Raw genomic sequence first — 15,723 nt, 5'->3', positions numbered from 1 at the left:
AAATTTAGACTTTAATTGAAGATAGGAGGGAAAACTCTGTGACAAAATAGGTATGATCTAAATAATATCCCTTATGCATATGAAGTGGAAGTGATGAATAGATTTGAAGGATTAGATCTGGTAGATAGAGTACCTGAAGAACCATGGACAAAAATTCACAATATTGTATAGGAGGCAAAAACAAAAACCATCCAAAGGAAAAGGACAAGAAAGGAAAATGGCTGTTGATAAAGCTTTACAAATAGTTGAGGTAAGAAGGAGAGCAAAAGATAAAGGAGAAAGGGAAAGATAAACCTAACTGAACGCAGAATTCAGTGAATATCAAGGACAGATAAAAAGGTGTTCTTAAATGAACAGTGCAAAGAAACAGAAGAAAACAATAGAATAGGAAAGACAAGAGTTCTCTTCAAGAAAATTAAAGATATTGAAGGATATAGGCATGGTAAAAGACAAAAATGGTGGAGAAGAAGAAGAAATAGTAAGACTATGCAGAAGAAGTATACAAAAGGGGCAGCTAGGTGGCACAGTGGATAGAGCACCAGCCCTGAAGTCAGGAGGACCTGAGTTCAAATGCGGCCTCAGACCAAACACTTGACACTTACTAGCTGTGTGACCCTGGGCAAGTCATTTAACCCCAATTGCCTAAAAATTAAAAAAAAAGAAGTAACAAGAAAGATCTTAACATCACTGATTACCAGAATGGTGTGGTTACTGATCTAGAGCCTGACATCCTAGAGATTGAAGTCAAGTGGGCCTTAGGAAGCGTTGCTAACGATAAGGCTAATGGATGTGATGGAATTATAGCTGAGCTATTTAAAATCCCAAAAAGATGCTGCTGCTAAAATGCTGTACTCAATATGCCAGCAAATTTAGAAAATTCAACAGTGGTCATTGGATTGGAAAAGATCAATTTATGTCCCAGTCCTGAAGAAGGGCAATGACAAAGAATGTTTAAGGTTATTCTTAAGATTCTGCAAGCTAGGCTTCAGTAACATGTGAATTGAGCATTACCAGAAGTTTTCTAAGAAGAGGAACTACCACCCAAATTGCCAGCATTCTCTGGATTATAGAGAAAGCAAGGAAGCTCAAGGAAAAAAAAAATCTACTTCTACTTCATTGACTACACTAAAGCCACTGACTATGTTGATTACAACAAAATGTGGCAAGTCCTCAAAGAAATGCTAGTACACATTCAGGTTTTTCCTTTGTGAGTCTGGCCAGTTCGCCTTTATTAACATCATATATCAGAGGCAACTAAGATAGGAGATGACCTCCAAGGAGGGTTTGTTAGTGCTAGGTATTAGGGATCAGGGGTCATGAAACCCAGGCTCCCCTTTTCCTTTTCCCCCTTACTGCTGTTGCCATTGTTTTAGCTTTGAGTCATGTCACAGGTACCCTTGTGATACCATTTCTCTCCACCCAAAGTTCATATTAGCAGAGTGCTTGAGGTGGAATAGTCAGGACACATATAAGAAGCCAATGGGTTTCCAAGAGTAGTTGTAGGTCCATAATAGATTTCCTTCTGGTCAACCAGGTACTAGAGTTACTGGCATTTTGTGTGTGGGGGGGGTGGGGGGTGGAGGGTGGAGGGTGTCTAGAATATTTTGTGCTTAGAATTCTGATGTCAGAACAGGGTATTGTATAGTTCTATTCCTAAATATGTGTGGTCATCAGGATGGAGTCATAGAATATAGTATACATATTCACAGCATCTGGGAAGGGAGGTCGAAATGTCTTGGGATTAATTACAATTCATAATGAATGGACCTCTCAAATAACCGATTTGAAATGCCCTGAGCAGTAATGTTACCCAGTTGTCCAACTATATTAATTTTCTGTCTACTACCTCTGATTCATCTTTGCTTTGTTAGCCTCTCTCTCTCTCTCTCTCTCTCTCCATATATATATATATATATATATATATATATATAAGCAGTAATGGTTCAATATTAGGAAACTTTAAACATAAATAGACCATATTAATGATAAAATCAATAAAAATCACATAATTATATCAGTAGAAGCAGAAAAATCCTTGACAAAATTCAACACTTATCTACTCTAACAGGAAGCATATTTAAACATGGTCAGAACCTGGCCTTGGTAACAGGGTCCCTTCAGTCTTCTGGTTTCTTTTTATGGTTTTTTAATGGAATTTTGAACTACCGATTCATTCTGATCTTTCGTAATAATATTCTCCTTTTTTTTGGATTGCCTACCTGTGCTCTTGATTTTCTGTTCTTTTTGTGAAGTATTGATTGCTTTAGTCCACTTTTCCACTTGGTCTCATAGGACTTTGATTGCCTTGACTGGTAGTGTGTCTGTGACTACTACTGGTTGTCTGGTTACTACATCCCCCCCCCCCGCCCCATCCCCATTAAGAGTACCTTTGTGAAGTAATCTCAGCCATTTGTGTCCTTGCCTCCATCCAGGACAGGGATATCCCTACCTCTGACACTGACCTCCTTCAGACTATAAATAACACTTATAGATCCACAGCTGCATGAGCCCAAGAGAGTATATTAAACAAGGCAGGGAACAAATACTAACTGCGTGGGATTGGAGGTCTTGTTCATCAATTCATTCATTTAACAAACATTTATTAATTGCCTATTATGGGCAAGGCCCTACGTTAGGTGCTGGGGGAGATGGAAATGTAAGTTGAATATGTTCCTTCTCCTCAAAGATACTATAGTCCAGTTGGAGAGATTATATATACACAAATAACTAGGTTCCCATACATACTCCTTCTGCGGCTGTTACTTTCAAAGATTGGACAGGTAAAGAGTCACAAGGTCTCTAAAAGTCTAAGTTATGGACAATCTAGATATATCATCATATGTGCTCAATCAGGACTTCAGCTCACAAAGTCAGGGCCAGTATTGGTAGAATTACTCACTTCTCCCCCCTTCTCCTCTCCCTGATATTTATTTTGTCTGTTATGACTTCTTTCTTTAAAGGAAAGGTTTTAATAATGGTGATGCATGACTTTGATATAAAATGGCTCTGCAGAGAGGGTTGAGGAAGAGAAGGGGACAGACAGTGACCACTACCACAGCCACAGATAGAGGATGCTCACCACGAGAACTGACTCTAAGCTGTGGAGTGCTTGAAGCCTTTTGCATTCTTTGTCTCAGGTGATGAAGAGAATATAGAAGGGAGTAATTGAATCATGCTAACTTGGAAACACAGCTCTCCACTCTTTGCTTCTCCCTTCTGTTTTATTGGGCATGCAATAGGTTGATTATTATTAATAATTTTTCTCTATTCGTTCAAATTTGCTTAGTGATATTTTAAATAATATTTTTCAAGAAAAATATGAGGTTGAAATTAAGGATGATTCCAAGATTTCAAGCTTCAGTGACTAGGTGAGTAATAATATAAATTGAAAAATCATCAACTAATTCTGATCCTTATGTCAGCCCAGCTCTCTGCCAGACCTAGGGAAGACTGTAATGCTTATTTGGAAATACCTTTCCATTTCACAGTGTACTTTCAAGGCTTTCTCCTGATCATTCAAGACCACTTCCTAGGCATATGCCACAGTCTTCCCAACTCCTATCCTGTCAAGCCTTTTTTTCCTTTTGCTGCATCCTCCTCTCCCAAGGCAGCTCTCCAGTTTCTGGCTCCTTGTCTTGGGGCACAGATTTTTGATGAGCTGTATCAATTTTCTGTCCTGGAGTGGGGTAGTGCTGAACATGCCTCCTATCTCCCAGTTGTCTTCTGACCAGCCAGCTGTCTAAAAGAAGACAGCAAAAATTGTGGATACATAGCAATTTTTAAAAATAGCAACAGAAAAAAATGTGGAAAGCTGACAAAACAATGATTTGTCATTAATCACGACTAGGAAAATAACACAACGGTACATGTCCTGCTGAGGGCAGCGGTCAGCAATGCCACCTTCTAATATGAGGCATAACACACCACCTGTGGAGGTAAGTAACCTCCTTCTTTGGGGCCTGTAATCTTCAGTTGCACACGGTGACTTCTAGAGGGCAGCATAACCTCAAAAATATTCAGTTACATCAACACATGAAGTCAGAGGTCTTTTCAAAGTATCTTCAGTCCTCTCTGTGTGTTGTAAAATTATGTAAAATGAGTGTCCTGAAGTTAATTCAGAGTCTCTCTCTCTACATAATATGCACTTCAGGCTAAAAATTCTCTAAGCTATGTAATAGGCAACTCTGATGGATAGGTTGGTAGAATGTAAGAAAATTATCCCTAGAAAGCATAACTGTCAGAACCAGAATAAAATCTCAGGGCTATTTTCTTTAGCTAGGGAATGGTATGGTTTTTCTTCCAAGCATTTGACAAAAGAACAAAACAAAACAAAAAACCCACATGAAGCCTTTCTCTCCAGTAAAATGTAAGCTCCTTGAGGGCAGGGATTACATTAGTGTTTATCTTTGTGTCTCCTAGCATTAATGTAATGCTAGCATTAATCAAATACATCAGTGCTTTGAACCTTTAGGTGGTTAATAAATATTTGGTGAATTGAATTTGTATAACAGTACAGGCAGTTAGGTGGCATAGCGGATAGAACACCTGGCCTAGAGTCAGGAAGACCTGAATTCTGATCCAGCCTCTGACACTTACTAGTTGTGTGATCCTGGGCAAGTCATTTTACCTCTGTTTGCCTCAGATTTCTCATCTGTCAAATGGGAATAAGAGCACTTACCTCCCAGGATTGTTGTGAGGATCTTTCTTTACAAAGAAAGAAAAGAAGAACTACTTTGTTAGTTGTTTTTTTATTTAGCTCCTGGTCTCATAAGTATGGAAAACATCAACCTCCCCATTTCCTGCCTTCCAACGTAATATTTGATCATGGACCATTCTGTCTCATATTCTTCCTTCTCTGCTCCCTGCCCCTTCTCTTTATGATTTATTGGAGGAAATCCCAAAGAAACAAAGGAAATCAAATATGTTATAGTGGAGAGTATGCTAGATATGGAATTAAAAGATTTGGGTTGAACTCTCTATCTTTTATTTTCACTACCCATATAACACAGGACAAGTCACCCAGCCTTTCTGATTTCCCATGAAGGAACCAGATGGCTTAGAACAGAGGTGTCAAACACGCCACATGGTGCATCTTGAATCAGATTAAAAAATACCTGGGAAATATTTAAGAAAATAAATAAAAACTCAATAAAACATAGATAATATTAACATGTGTTTTCTAAGTCTATATGTGTCTCACAGAGATCCTTATATATAGTTTGGTGGTGCCCATTTTTATTTGATTTTGGCACCACTGACTTTGAGAGAGACCTGGATTAGAACTGTCCCTGTTACTATTTTTCACCAAATAGACCTACATAGTGTCTTAGTTACCATAGGCAACCTCTGTGCCTAGGACTCATGTGATCTTAAGACCCACTAATTTCTAACAGATGATTCATAAATAATGAAATATTTTTTTTCCTGAAGTAGATCCTCTAGCACTTAAAAAAATTGTCTTTGCCTCAGGCCAACCTATTTATGTTTTCTTTTCTTTTAAATTTCTTGCCGACACAGGCTTTTAAAGGAAATTGAGCATTTTCTGCTTTTGAACATTATTCAAGCAACAGTTTTTAATTTTCATTACACCCTTATATAGGAAAAAAAATATGGCATAATGGAAACAGCATTGACTTTGGAATCAGAGAAATTAAATTCAAATTCTGCTCTAATGCTTATTACCTAAATGACCTTAGCAAACTTATTTAACATCCATGGGTTGCAGTTTCTGTTTCTGTAAAATGAGTGGGTTGGACTAGATATCCTCTGAAGTCCTTTCTAATTCTCCATCTATGATGAAATGGTCCAAACTGTCCTTTCTGCAACCCTCCCCCATACCCATATCCCTGATGTTACTCCTGGTGTACGAGCTCTTGAGATGCCTCCTTAACTCCTGGGAGCTACTTGAGAGCAGGGATTGTCTTCTGCCATTCTTTGTAATCTCAACACTTATCATGGTGTCTAGTATGTTTGTGATTTTGCTGTTAAGTCATTTTCAGTAGTGATCAACTCTTCATGATTCCATTTCGGGTTTTCTTGGCAAAGATACTAGAGTGGTTTGCCCTTTCCCTCTCCAGTTCATTTTACAGATGAGGAACTGAGGCAAACAGCGTGAAGTGACTTGCTCAGAGTCACACAGATAGTAAGTGACTGAGGCTGGATTTGAACTCTTGCAGATGAGTTTTCCTACCTCCAGGCCTGACACTCTAGCCACTGGGCCACCTAGCTGCCCTCAGCCTAGCACACAGTAGATGCTCGTTGACTGATTGGCAGGGAGAAGAGCTTCTAATAAATTAATTTCTCCCAAGGGAGCTAGGAATTAATGCCTATGCAGGAGCATTTTCATTTAAAAATACTGAAAGAGAAGGCAGAATGTGGAACAAGTTATCAAAAGTTACTATGATAAACCTGGAATCAGATGAAAGGGGCATGTGATTTTCGTTGGATCCTGAAAGAGCAACAATGTGAGTGATTTGTCTAGCAACTGGGAGGCAGTCTTTCCCCAAATCAAGGCTGGAGGGACTGATACAGATCTCACTTTGTACCATCCTGATATTTACTTGAAAAGAAAGCTATTGCAACTGTTAAATAGTAGTTGACATTGACAATGTTAGCTTTTGTAAAGCATTTTGCATACATAATATTTCTAATTTGTTTTTACAATAATTCTGTGAGAAATATACTGAAGGCATTTTCACCCCCATTTTATAGATGAAGAAACTGAGTGATCTATTCATGATTACACAGCAATGAATATCAAAAAGCGGATTCAAATACAGGTCTTCCTGACTTCAAATCCATTGCCTCTCACCACACCACACTGCCTCTCCATTAAGGGCCATTTATTACCATGGAATAGTTAAGACAGCAGAATAGTGCCCAAGATCATTTGGCATTTTTAACAGATGGTTCTTTCTAAGAGCAGGAGTGTGTGGCAACCACTGGTTATGGGAACCGATGCTAAAGGAAATTATCTTACCCCTAGTTAGGCATAATTGTCAGAACCAGAATAAAATCTCAGGGCTATTTTCTTTAGCTAGGAAATGGTATGGTTTTTCTTCCAAGCATTTGACAAAAAAAAAAACCCAAAAAGAAAACAACAACAACAAAAAAAAACCAACCCACATCCTGTGGGAACTGGAAGTCCTGGAACAACCTTGACCTCAAATTTCAAATGACCAGGCTTATCACCAAGCAAGGCTACATGTTCAGCCATGGAGAGAGGAATGATGGAGAAACTCAGGACTGGGGGTGAGATGGGAGAAAATTAGGAGTGGAAATGGATAAGGAGGGAAGAGGGTGTGGGAGATTGCCAGGAGGGGACAGTGAGGGACTTGGGGAGAACAGGAGAGTGCAGTGGTTTGCAGAGACCAGAGCAGGGAGCCAGGGCAAAAGTAGTTGCCAGTATTCATCCCCTTAACCCCTCAGGCCTCACTGGAGCCCCAACCTACCAGCTCAGAAGACTGGATTCCATGACATGCTCTGTTTTTCTCTTTTGTTTCTTTGGAATCTACTTCCATCTTTGTTTTGAGCAGGTACAATCTGTTGCTAAGTCTTGTTGTTTCTACCTTCATGACATCTTTCCTATGTACTCCTTTCACTCTGTTCACACACTGCCACCCAGGTACAAGTCCTCATTATCTCACATCTGGACTATTGCAGTGGGAGTCTGCAAGGTGGTCTCCCTGGCTCAGTTCTCCTCTACTCCAGTACTGTCAAAGTGATCTTTCTAAAGTGTAGACTTGACCATGTCACTCAATAAACTCCATTGGCAGGGGGCAGCTAGGTGGCTCAGTGGATAGAGCACTGGCCCTGAAGTCAGGAGGACCTGAGTTCAAATCTGGCCTCAGACCAAACACTTGACACTTACTAGCTGTGTGACCCTGGGCAAGTCACTTAACCCCAACTGCCTAAAACAAACAAACAAAAAACCAAAAAAACAAAATTAAAGAAAAAAAAAACTCCATTGGCTACCTATTAACTCCACTTTCAAATATGATATGATCTATTTGGTAATCAATCCATGAACTCCAGATTAAGAACTCCTTATTTACAGTGCATATATCTTGCATGTGCAATTTTTTTTTTTGCATGTTGTCTTCCCATAAGAATGTAAGTTCCTTGAGGACAGGGATGACATTTTTACTTTTCTGTATATCTGCAGTGCTTAGTGCCTGGCACATAGTAAATACTTTTTTAAAAAAACCACTTGTCGACTAAGTTTTCTCATTCATCTCCTCCTTGTTCTTATCTTTTACCTATCCATCCTTTTGGACTTTTCTTCCTAAGCTCTGTACTCATTCGTCCCCTATTTTTTTTTTCTTCTTGCCAGCTAGCCTCCTCCTCTATTTTGCATTTCTTCTTCAAGTCCTTGGCACTGAGCTCCATCATATAATATTAGTAAAATAATTCTTTGTGTATGTATATACACATGTATATGCTCTGTTCCCCACTCATATTCCTGGCTGCCATGTGGAAGGGACAAGAACCTGTGCCCAGAATCTTAATTCTTTTATTTCCAGAACTTCTCTTTTATTCTGATTGGTGAGATCTTACCAGGGTCCACTATTTTAGGCAGACTCCATCAATACTTTATTGTAGTCCCTACCCATCAGCTGCCCTTGCCCTACATGTATGTTACTCCTTCCCCTCTAGTTTTGGAACCATAATCAAATCTCCTGGAAAGGGTCTGTCATTCAAGTCCCCACTAGCTCTAACTACCATACTACCATACCATAACTAACATACCAAACCAAAATCCCTTTCTTTAGCCACCACTCCTCTATATGTGTTGTCTCCCCCTATTAGAATGTAAACTCTTTGAGGACAAGATCTTCCTTTGATTTTGTTTTTCTATCCCATTGCTTGGCCCATATGAAATACATAATACACACATGATGAAAATTCATTCATTCATGTCACTTCCTTTGATTCTAAGAATCATCTATGATTGCACAACTGTGAGTACTCATGCGGCCAAAATACAATGGCTGAAAAAATCTGCCACCTGATGATCAACGTTCTGGTGATGAGATGAGCTTCTTCACTCTTAGCTAAACTGATTATCGGATGACAGACATACAATCTGTTACTGAGTCCAGAGCTGAAGTCTTTCCAGAATGTTGGCCTGGAGTAAGAATCCCTGTTGGGAGGAGAGAGCTGGGACACAGAGTGAAGTTCCCAGCTAAAGTGCCCTTACTTTTGAGCTCCTTTATTTTTGATCTCTGGAAAGGTGAAGGTAAAGATGGTACAAAGTATCCTTGAGGAACAGGAATCTGACTTAGAAGTCATATTTCAGAACTTTCACTAGAGTTTTAGTCTAGAATGATTTGAAATTGCAGATCCTAGGACTAGTGGTACAGGAGAAATCCCTGATCTCACTGCTTGTATAGATAAGACTTGGGTTGCTGTTCATCTTTCATTCTTGAAGGGGACCAATGGCACCATGAAGATGATGTCTTGACTTCTGGGTGAATTAGATTTAAGTGAGGTAGAGCTGAGCAAAGTCATCAGCCTCATTCTCTCCTTCAGATTCATCAAAGTCCAGTAGCAAGACAAATATCAAGATAACTGGCAATGGCACAGTTTGCACTGGGTGACCTTGCCTTAATAAATTAGATTTTTCCAAGTTCTTAGATTGTCTGAGGCAATACCCATTCAATGACTAAGACCTATGTGAAAATTCAGACAAAAGATGGCTTAGCTTACCATCACAAAAATATCAGTCTGGAAAGGAAAGACCCTCAGAGTTTCTGGCCAGAACAGAGAACAGATGTTATTTACATTCGTTCTAAGCCATCAAAACCTAAACAATGAGGCACAGAGGCTTGGGCAGAGGGCTATTATTGGCCATTCAATGAAAGCCAAAGTGATTTGGGTTTAAAGGGTGGTCAAGTAGTTCTATCTGAAAGAAAATGAGCTTTGTTTCTAAAAGCCTCTTTTCCCAGAGTTATATTTCAAGAATCATAAATGAAAACTGTGCAGGACAAAAAGTAAATTGTCCCAGCTTTTTGAAAACAACAATAATAATAATAACAACAGTAAATGAAAACTATAATCCTCAATCCCCAAAATATCTTAGAAAATATAAGTGACCAAAAATTATATTCCTGTGGACAGAGCACCCACATGCAAGGGTAAGGTGCCCCAAGTGGAGAGTTGGACCATATGTGGTGAGGGAAGAAGAAGAAGAAGAAGAAGAAGAAGAAGAAGAAGAAGAAGAAGAAGAAGAAGAAGAAGAAGAAGAAGAGATGATGATGATGATGATGATGATGAAGGAGGAGGAGGAGAAGGAAGATGAAGAGAAGGAAGAGGAGGAGGAGGAGGAGGAGGAGGAGAGGAAGGAGTAATAGTAGCATTCCCAAACTTCTAATGCAATTGGTAGGTTGGGTCCCCAGAGGATAGCTACTACTACTCTCAGATAACATGTTAAAGACATTTAATAAAAAACGTTCTCCTAAAACCTGGTTCACTCCTTCCCACAGATACAGCATCCATGGGAGGAGTAAGCTTAAACTTTGAACATAATAGTAAGGAGGCACATGTATAAGAAATATGTGTGACAAAGATTTAATTCACCACACCTGCTCTGGAAATCCTTCTCTCCATTTGGGGACCTCATGCAGAGGTAAAGCTTGAATAGTAAAGAGATTGCCACGTAGGGCCATGGAAAGAGGTAAGCATTAAAAAATTTCCATAAAAGGATTGGTTCAAGGAACTTGGTATGTTTAGCCTAGGGATAGCAGAGGGAAGCATATTAGCTGTTAAGTATCTGAAAGCTTGGCATACGGAAAAGAGATTAGAATTGTTCAGGTTGACTCCAAAGAGCAGAATAAAGAGCAGTGAGTAGAAATTACAAGGAGAAAAATTTAGGTTTGATGTAAGGAAAAGCTTCATAATAAACTCAAGTTGTCCAAAAATAGGATGGTATGGTTGAGAAGGTAATGGATTACTCCCCACTGGAGGTCTTTTAGCAAAGGCTATCATTTGTGTTATAGTGAGGTTTCATTTGGGGAATACGGGTTGGACTTAATAGCTGCTGAGGTCCTTCCATCTCTAAAAACTTTGTGATGGTATGAAGACTATCTTCATCAGGCTAGGGATCAGCATATTTGGTTATTGTTTATATCCAACCACCTGTTACCTCCACCCTTTCTTGTCACAGTAGGACACTAGCCTGGTTTCTTAGCCAAGAAAAATATTTCTTTGTTGCTATTGTTGAGGAAGGAAAGGAACTGCACCAAAAGACTAAGTTTATTAAGCATACCAAGTTACTTAATAGGCCTTTTCTTATGCTTGTTTAAGGTGAAGGAGGAACTAAAGATAGGATAGGTCTTATCTAAGGCATTCTGAGAGAATGTGGAGAGCGGTGCCTTCTTATTGGAGATTTTATATATTCATTTATATAACATACATGTATTTTTATATGCATACATATATGTGTATATCTATATTTAAAAGGTCAGGCTGATATGCAAAATAAGAATTCACCAATGATACACTAACATTTCTGCCAAGAGAAAGATGTTTTGCTAATCATATTGCTTAATGCTCTTAGATATTGCAGTTGTCTTTTAAGAACAGCCCCTCTCAGGTCACTCCAAGAGCGAGCCTGACCTTGTGTCTAGGGCTTACCTAAGGCTTAAACCTGTTTTCATCCCCCAAATTTCATGTGCTTCTTCATAGATGGGGCTTCCTGGGGAATCTTCATCCTCCTTTCTTACACAGGGGAAATTTTCAGGATTGTTCTCATATGGGCAACACCATCACTTATGGGGAGAGTAGCTCCCATACCTGAACCCCTTACCCTCACTAGATCCATATCTTTGAACTGAAATATTAAAAAACCCCTCTAAAATATCCACCAAATTTAGCCACTCTACAGGAACAAATTAATCATCATTCTCATTACATGGACTAAGAAACTGGGACCTGAAACTAATCAAAATTTGTGAATTTTCTAAGTGGTGATAGCAAACTTCACAGAAATTAAGGCTAATGGACACAGTATATTTGGATGTCATTGATACAGAGGTGACACTTAAAATCATAAGTCTTAATTTGATCACATAGACTCATAGGATCTTTTTTTTTTGATGCAGTCAGGGTCAAGTGACTTGCTCAGGGTCACACAGCTAGTTAGTGTCTGAGGCCAGATTTGAACACAGGTCCTCCTGACTCCAGTGTCAAAATGCTATCCATTGCACCACCTAACTGCCCTTGATTCATAGGATCTTAAAGCTAGAAGGCTCCTTACAAATTACCTAGCTCTAACCTGGAGAGAAATTCAATTTAATTCAATTAAATTCAACAAGCATTTTTCAAGCATCTTCTCTATGCAAAGCACTGTGCTAGGTTTCCCAGGTACAACAGACAAAAATGAAATAGTCTCTGTCCTCACGGGACATACACTCTTCTGCTAAAGGAAACAACATGTATGCAGATAAGTACATGCAAAGTACAAAGTAATGCAAAGTAACTTCAAGAGAGAGTAGCAACACCTGAGACCTCATTTAGAAAATGGCACCCAAACTGTGCTTGAAAAGACAGATGAATAAAGGTAAAGATAATGCACACCAGCGATCAGGAGAAGAAAAAAAGGAGAATTTATAGAGGAGAGACAAGAGGGAGGAAAAACAAGGTGGGGTGGTAGAGAAAGCACGGGAAAAATAATTGGAGGAGACCTTAGGATATTTACAAAGTCAGACAGATGAGCAGAAGTAGAAAACAATAATATTGGGCTCCATTTCTACCAATAGAAAGGTGATTTGCCAACTCTTCAGGTATAATGCTTATTAATGCCATTGTCTCTCCAGGTCAGGCCCCTGGGGTCAGGATGAGACTAAGTGTGGGACTTGGCCAGGGACCAAATAAGTGTTGGCCCCAGAGAATCATGTATATGTTCCTTACCAGACAGGGCCTCTATTCTCTTCAACCTAGTGCTTCAAACACCAGTGAATTTTGAAATCCTAATGTGGACAATTTTAGGCAGAAAAAAGTTAACTGATACTCTGAATCTTGGAATCAGTCTGAACTTGGGCTAATAATGGAACCTGCTTCCTCAACCCTACCCTTCCCCCTTTAATAATTGATTTCCTAGCCTCAAATCTACCTTTAGACTCAAGTCCCTATGTGTTAATCTCTCAAAAAATCAATGCCTGGCTTTGTTTTCATGTTCTGACCTTCAGAATTTGTCTGTCTTTAAAGTATTGATTTTGGCTGGGCCTTTCTTATTACAACCTAAGACCCACTTATGACAATAAAGGCATCAAGGGCCATTTGTTTTTGGGAAACATAGGGCCTGGGGTCGAACACTAACTCTGCTTCTTATGACCTATATGATTGCGAGCAATTCGTTTACCATCTTTGGGCACTAGTTTCATCACGGATAAAGTGAGGGGTTAGAGTCCCAGGGGTGGGGAACCTGAGGCCTCAAGGCCATATGTTTTACAGAACAAATCCTTTTATTAAGGGGATTTGTTCTGTGAAGTTTGGATTCAGTCAAAGGGCCGCACTTGAGGACCTAGAGGGCCACATGTGGCCTTGAGGCCTCAGGTTCCTCACTCCTGTGCCATTAGACTATATATTCTCTAAGATCCTTTTCAGTTCTAAATCTATTGATGCTATGAGTTGGATTACCACACCCTGCATAAGGTTTCCCTTGTGACAATGTATTTTACGGTCCAGTCAAAGGCTGATAACCCCAACATTATCATTAAGGATATAAGATACAACATTTAGTACTCTTCAAAGCTGTAGAGACCTATTTGTGGGGTCTGAGAATACCTTACAACTTCTAAGAAAGAATATACATGCAATTGGCCAGTGTAGCAGGGGCTTAAAGGGTGATAGGTATTATTTTTCCCTCATGGGCAAAATTTTTTTTTTTTAAGTAGAAAATGTCAGTAGACAGGAAAATAAAAGTCTTTTAAGAATTGTGAAACATTTTCAGGTCAAAAAATTTAAAATTTTCCATGCTATCCGAATGTTAAGGTCATTTATTATTCATCCTTGTTTCTAAAAGTACACATGCCAGAGATAAGGAAGCAGCCTTTGTTGGGTGTTGCCAGCATACTTGTGGTTCCCAGATGCCCAATTCCCTATCTGGTTTCCTGCCTTGGTCCCTTATTCTTCCCTGGTGCTTGGCATCTGGCCTTGGCCTCAGAGCCAGCAGGATGTTGTGGGCAGAACACTGGACATGGAGTCAGGAAAACCTAGGTTTGAATTTTACCTCAGATACTTGCTAACTTGGCAAGTAACTTCACCTTTCTGAGCTCAGTTTCCTCACTATAAAATGGAATCATAATACCTACTTCATCGCTTTGTTGAAAGGCACAGATGAGATAATGTTTGTAAAGTGCTTTGTGAACCCTGAAGGCTATATAAATGTATGTTGTCATTATTGCTAGTTTTGTCCATGTAGTCTCAACTCAGTCCTAGGCAAAGTTACTCGACTTCTCAAACTGCTAAACAGAACTAGGCCTTTGGATGGGGGTGATTTGAAAGCCACTTTGGTCACTTGAAAGTGGCCGCTATGAACCAGAGAGAATTAGGGAAGGGCTGGTGAGGAAAGACAATTTTCTTCACTGGAACACCATCCAAATCATTCCTTGACAGACAACATCTGAACACGGTAGTCCTGGGGTCTTGGGGGGAGGGGTTTTAGGGAACAGGATAGGTTAGAGTAAAAGACACATACAGTTTCCGTGTTTGTTTCATCTCCTCTGATGCACAGTCTTATAGTTTTATGATCAGAACCTAGAGGGGGACCTCAAAGGTCATTGAATTCAGCTTCCTTATTTTATAGATGCGGAAACAGAGTCCTAGCGTGCCCAAGGTGCCCAATATCACACTGCTCATAAATTTCTAAAGTGGTGTTCAGACCTGGGTCTTCCTAATTATAAGTTCAATGTTTTTCCCACTGTGCTACTCTGTGCTCTTTAAAGCTACTATTCTGCCCTTACAAGTACTAACAAGGATGAACTGGTAGCTCAGTGGCTTGAGCACTAGCCATAGAAACAGAAAGACCTAAGTTCAAATATTTCCTCAGATACTATTTATTTGGGTGATCCTGGACAAGTCACTTTACCTCTGTCTGCTTTAAGTTTCCTCAACTGTAAAATGGAGATAATAATAGCACCTACTTCGGATATTTGTAAATGTGCTTAGCACGGTGCCTGGCACATTATTGACTGACTGATTAACAGTTGGTAAAGCAATTGTCTTACTACCCCCCCATCTTCTGCAGGACTGGATATATTTTACAATGGAAGCACCTGGTTGAGTATGGTCTTTGTTGTTTTAGTGCTTCTAAGTTAATGTTTCTTCTTTTCCTTCTCTCATGATCCTAGGCCCTATTAAGGTAGAAGGTGGGACTGTTGAAACAGGGACCAATCCTGAAAAAGAGATTGGAGTCCTCATGCCACATGGTGTTGTGGATAGAGAACACTGAACTTTGACTTAGGATGTCCTGGGTTTACATTCTGCCTCAGATGCTAGATCTATGACTATCACAGGTTTGTTGTTGTTGTTCAGTCATATCCTACTCTTTGTGATCCCATTTGGGGTTTTCTTGGCAAAGATACTGGAGTGGTTTGCCATTTCCTTCTCATTTTACAGATGAAGAAAACTGAGGCAAACAGGCTTAAGTGATTTGCCCAGGATCACACAGCTAGTAAGCGTCTGAGGCCAGATTTGAACTCTGGTCTTTCTGACTCTAGGCCC

General features: G+C 39.6%; 1 protein-coding gene across 6 annotated transcripts in view; it reads right to left on the bottom strand.

The window, feature by feature from the left end:
• The window catches only part of LOC110208883 (cystatin-like), a 91,700-nt gene that overhangs the window by 49,020 nt on the left and 26,957 nt on the right, over window positions 1-15,723 (bottom strand). For 4 of the 6 annotated variants that reach the window (XR_013484621.1, XR_013484622.1, XM_078149694.1 and 1 more), the window contains exon 1: window positions 2,220-2,333. The exons of the other annotated variants lie outside the window; for them this stretch is intronic. The gene's annotated coding sequence lies outside the window, so the exon portion shown is untranslated. Of the gene's footprint in view, window positions 1-2,219; window positions 2,334-15,723 lie in introns of those variants that run through there. 6 annotated transcript variants of the gene reach the window in all.

Source organism: Phascolarctos cinereus, unplaced genomic scaffold, assembly GCF_003287225.1.
Source record: "Phascolarctos cinereus isolate Bilbo 61053 unplaced genomic scaffold, phaCin_HiC Scaffold_2;HRSCAF=192, whole genome shotgun sequence".
Classification (NCBI taxonomy): domain Eukaryota; kingdom Metazoa; phylum Chordata; class Mammalia; order Diprotodontia; family Phascolarctidae; genus Phascolarctos; species Phascolarctos cinereus.
This window is presented reverse-complemented; position numbering and strand designations above follow the sequence as displayed.